Source organism: Sinocyclocheilus grahami, unplaced genomic scaffold (genome assembly GCF_001515645.1).
Source record: "Sinocyclocheilus grahami isolate Dianchi unplaced genomic scaffold, SAMN03320097.WGS_v1.1 scaffold2894.1, whole genome shotgun sequence".
Taxonomy (NCBI): Eukaryota; Metazoa; Chordata; class Actinopteri; order Cypriniformes; family Cyprinidae; genus Sinocyclocheilus; species Sinocyclocheilus grahami.
In genome coordinates, this window is record NW_015508069.1 from 24,391 (window position 1) to 30,283 (window position 5,893).

Here is a 5,893-nt window from a genome sequence, read left to right on the forward strand (position 1 = left end):
CACACACACACACACACACACAGATACACACACACACCGCACTGAAGCATTATAAAAGTATTCATAATGTACATTATAATGAATGATATATTTTCCTAAAGTTAAAATGCATTATAATGTCTTGTTACATCTAACAAAATATAAAGCCATGTTTCAATGCATATTATGCAACAGTGAATAGAAAAGTATTGTAATATATTATAACTGTGGCTACGAATACTCATGAGATCATCATAAGGTGCATTACAAGACAGAATTCATTTAAACCTTACTTTTATACCTAATATTAAGTATTTTACACATAATATTTTATAATGTATTACATGTAAAGCTGAACTGAGTTATACCAGCAGTGTTTTATTATCTGAAGAAGATAAAGCAGTAATTTAGAAGCGAATGAGAGTCCGAATCTGCTGCGACTCAATCTGATTTCTACTCGAGTGCTGATAATTCATCTGTCTGTATTTCACATTAAATCAGAGGGAGCTGTGTGTGTTATAAGCTTTACTCACTCAGGACTTTTACTAGGACTGTGGGACAGTTGTCATTATTACACTCCTCCGATGTACATGTGTGGAGTCCAGACGATTCATAACTTATCCGTATTGTAGTTTGATTATCAGCAAATGTACCATGAACACATTTCAGATCTAGGTTTCCTTCGCCAAAACTGATCTCTGGCACTAATGGGTCAAAGACGAAAAAGGGTTTAAGCATAAAAACAATAAGTGTAATACTGCTTTAAATTGTTGTTGTCTTTCCCCCTAAAACTTTTTTCATTTAATTGCAATTTTGTTTTTGTTTTTTCTGAGCAAAAAATAAGTATCACACATTTTCCCCTGATTTACAGAAGAGACGCACTAAAACGTCATTCAGTGCAACAATCTCGTCAGGCATATTCACAACAAAAATCTATTTATGACATATTAAACGACTAATTACGTTCACCCCAAACACTAATCAGTTGTAATTTTACATTTCTAAAATGTGCCACTATCCTAGCTTTGGCCCATTTGTCAGTAAGACTTTTTTACTCATTTAAAACACAATCAAATTTAATATGCTCTCTTATTCTTTTATATATTTTAATATGCACACGTCAGAATAAGCATGTTGTTTGAATTTTTACCTAAATATAAGTGTTACACTGAACGACAATGTAACATTATTTCATCCAAAAACGTATTTGGAACCTTCAAAGTTGACTCTTTACTTACATTTAATGTGCTTTCTATCATTTCTTTTGATCTGGACATCTTAACATCTTTGACTCATATATGATTCTGGAAAAGCAAATATAGTCAAACAGCTGAAGAAGACCGTTACCGTCTGATCTCCCAGCCGTCAGCAGACAGAACAACACCAACACACGTCTGGCCATCTCTCAATCAGATATTATTATTATTATTATGAATCCTTCGCTTTTCTCTCTTCTCTTCTCTGCCTGTAAATAAAGAGGAGACTGCTCTTGAGTCTGAAGACACTGCACCGTAAAGAGTGAACAAAACATTTAAAGCATTTATTCATTTTGGTTAACGTTCATTTCTACATCTGCTAATACACGTAAGATTTGAAGCTGTATAAATTAATGTATCATGAATGAGCTTGATTAACAAAGAACAACAATATCTTCTTAAACTCATTTTTATAAATGAACAAGGAATTAAACCTTATAGTAAAGTCTTAACAAAAAAAATAAAACAAGATTTAGTAATATTAAATTAGATTTAATTAAAACAATCAAATGATTTCTGTCGAATCAGGATGAAGTAGTAAGTGAAAGATGAAGTGCTGCTACAGACCTGAGAGACTGATGTCCAGAGAACCACTGATGAACCGGAAGCCAGAAACAGACACGACGCGATCCGGAGCTCAACTTAATTAAGATCATCTGTAATAAATAATGATGAATCCATATGAAGAAATGACACTCAGAGTCAAACTCAGACTAATATTAACTAGACAAAAGCTCAACATTAAAAAAATATCAGCAATAAGGATATGAAAACAGGCCAGAGCCGCTCATGAGAGCTGTAAACAATCGTTTAAGAGCCTCTGTGTGTGTTTTATCATTATTTGCACTTACATACAGCCCGAGATCACTGAGAGCAGAAACTGCAGATGAAAGATCTACATTTGACTTCAATGTACATTATAATGAATTATATATTTTCCTAAAGTTAAAATGCATTATAATGTCTTGTTACATCTAACAAAATATAAAGCCATGTTTCAATGCATATTATGCAACAGTGAATAGAAAAGTATTGTAATATATTATAACTGTGGCTACGAATATTCATGAGATCATCATAAGGTGCATTACAAGACAGAATTCATTTAAACCTTACTTTTATACCTAATATTATATATAAATACTTATAAATAATAATATATAAGTATTTTACACATAATATTTTATAATGTATTACATGTAAAGCTGAACTGAGTTATACCAGCAGTGTTTTATTATCTGCAGAAGATAAAGCAGTAATTTAGAAGCGAATGAGAGTCCGAATCTGCTGCGACTCAATCTGATTTCTACTCGAGTGCTGATAATTCATCTGTCTGTATTTCACATTAAATCAGAGGGAGCTGTGTGTGTTATAAGCTTTACTCACTCAGGACTTTTACTAGGACTGTGGGACAGTTGTCATTATTACACTCCTCCGATGTACATGTGTGGAGTCCAGACGATTCATAACTTATCCGTATTGTAGTTTGATTATCAGCAAATGTACCATGAACACATTTCAGATCTAGGTTTCCTTCGCCAAAACTGATCTCTGGCACTAATGGGTCAAAGACGAAAAAGGGTTTAAGCATAAAAACAAGAAGTGTAATACTGCTTTAAATTGTTGTTGTCTTTCCCCCTAAAACTTTTTTCATTTAATTGCAATTTTGTTTTTGTTTTTTCTGAGCAAAAAATAAGTATCACACATTTTCCCCTGATTTACAGAAGAGACGCACTAAAACGTCATTCAGTGCAACAATCTCGTCAGGCATATTCACAACAAAAATCTATTTATGACATATTAAACGACTAATTACGTTCACCCCAAACACTAATCAGTTGTAATTTTACATTTCTAAAATGTGCCACTATCCTAGCTTTGGCCCATTTGTCAGTAAGACTTTTTTACTCATTTAAAACACAATCAAATTTAATATGCTCTCTTATTCTTTTATATATTTTAATATGCACACGTCAGAATAAGCATGTTGTTTGAATTTTTACCTAAATATAAGTGTTACACTGAACGACAATGTAACATTTTATCCTCCAAAAACGTATTTGGAACCTTCAAAGTTGACTCTTTACTTGCATTTAATGTGCTTTCTATCATTTCTTTTGATCTGGACATCTTAACATCTTTGACTCATATATGATTCTGGAAAAGCAAATATAGTCAAACAGCTGAAGAAGACCGTTACCGTCTGATCTCCCAGCCGTCAGCAGACAGAACAACACCAACACACGTCTGGCCATCTCTCAATCAGATATTATTATTATTATTATGAATCCTTCGCTTTTCTCTCTTCTCTTCTCTGCCTGTAAATAAAGAGGAGACTGCTCTTGAGTCTGAAGACACTGCACCGTAAAGAGTGAACAAAACATTTAAAGCATTTATTCATTTTGGTTAACGTTCATTTCTACATCTGCTAATACACGTAAGATTTGAAGCTGTATAAATTAATGTATCATGAATGAGCTTGATTAACAAAGAACAACAATATCTTCTTAAACTCATTTTTATAAATGAACAAGGAATTAAACCTTATAGTAAAGTCTTAACAAAAAAAATAAAACAAGATTTAGTAATATTAAATTAGATTTAATTAAAACAATCAAATGATTTCTGTCGAATCAGGATGAAGTAGTAAGTGAAAGATGAAGTGCTGCTACAGACCTGAGAGACTGATGTCCAGAGAACCACTGATGAACCGGAAGCCAGAAACAGACACGACGCGATCCGGAGCTCAACTTAATTAAGATCATCTGTAATAAATAATGATGAATCCATATGAAGAAATGACACTCAGAGTCAAACTCAGACTAATATTAACTAGACAAAAGCTCAACATTAAAAAAATATCAGCAATAAGGATATGAAAACAGGCCAGAGCCGCTCATGAGAGCTGTAAACAATCGTTTAAGAGCCTCTGTGTGTGTTTTATCATTATTTGCACTTACATACAGCCCGAGATCACTGAGAGCAGAAACTGCAGATGAAAGATCTACATTTGACTTCCGGCACAGAAACGGAAGACCACAAACACCTGCGAGAATAACAATCCTTCAAAACACACAGAAACTCTGAGGAACATCTGACACACACACACACACACACACACTCTCTCTCTCACACACACACACACACACACACACACTCTCTCTCACTCACACACACACACTCTCTCTCTCTCACACACACACCTACTCACACAAACACAAACACTCACATACACACTCACACACACACACACTCACGCACGCACACACACTCACATACTCTCACACGCACACACACACTCACATACTCTCTCACACACACACACACACACACACTCTCTCTCTCTCACACACACACACACACTTACTCACACACACACACACACACACACACACACACACACACACTCACTCTCACACACACACACACACACACTCTGACACTCTTGTGTGCGTTGGATATGATTTATTGAGGTATTTTGACTGATACACAAGCAAGAGAAAAAAACATTTGAATAATTAACTAGTACTAGTTAAAAGAGTAGTTCACTTCAAACTTCCGTCATCATTTACTCTCGCTCTACTTGTTCCAAACCTGTATGAGTTTCTTTCCTCTGTTGAACACACAAGATGAAAACTATTGGGATCCGAACAGTTGATGAGCACCATTGACTTCCGTAGCAGAGGAACTGTTCGGATCCCAATAGTTTTCATCTTGTGTGTTCAACAGAGGAAAGAAACTCATACAGGTTTGGAACAACACGAGGAGAGTAAATGATGACAATGTTTATTCTGGAAGTGAACTAACTCTTTAAGCTCGGGTTAACAGCCACAGCTGCAGTTTAACTAGTAGCGCCTCCTGCTGGATGGAAACACAATGACATGCGTTATGAAATATTCATATATACAGATTCATAAGGAGCTTTACAAATATACTTACAGTAAACATACATACACATATGATCATAATACCTTACCAACAATACTCTTTATATTCATTCATTTATATATATATATATACAGTATATATATAACATTTCTGCAGATTTACTGAACATTTCTTTATATTACACAAATATGACACAGCACTCCATAGAGCAGCAAAGAATTGTGGGTAAATACTGATGAAAGCACATATGTACAGTCGATGGTTCCTGATGGTCAGTCAAACGGATGTGATGTGGTGTTCACAAGGCTTGTGCGAATCCTTGCACGAGTGACCAGAGTGATGAGGCTCAGTCGTGATCTGATTCATGCGTTTCAGATTCCTCAACACAGACTAAACCATCCCAGCGAACAGAAACACATTACCGGAACGCTCTGCTAGCATTCCCATTAAATCATGACAACGTTATTCCTGAATGCTCTCTGAACGTTCAAAACGTTTAAAAACACGAACATTTAGTGAACGTTCCATTTTGGAATTCTGCAAACATTAAGGGAACGTGGCTTTGGAATGTGCTCCGAATCATCTGAAACTAATAAAGAGTCATGTTCAGAAGAGTTAGATGAATGTCCAACCAAAAAAAATATTGTTTTTGTGCTAATGTTTTGAGAATGTCATTAAAGACCAGAAAACTGGAAGAACGTTTGTTCATAACTAACTCTGCTAGCTGAGAACATGATCAAATCTGTTATTTTACTATCATCGATATACTA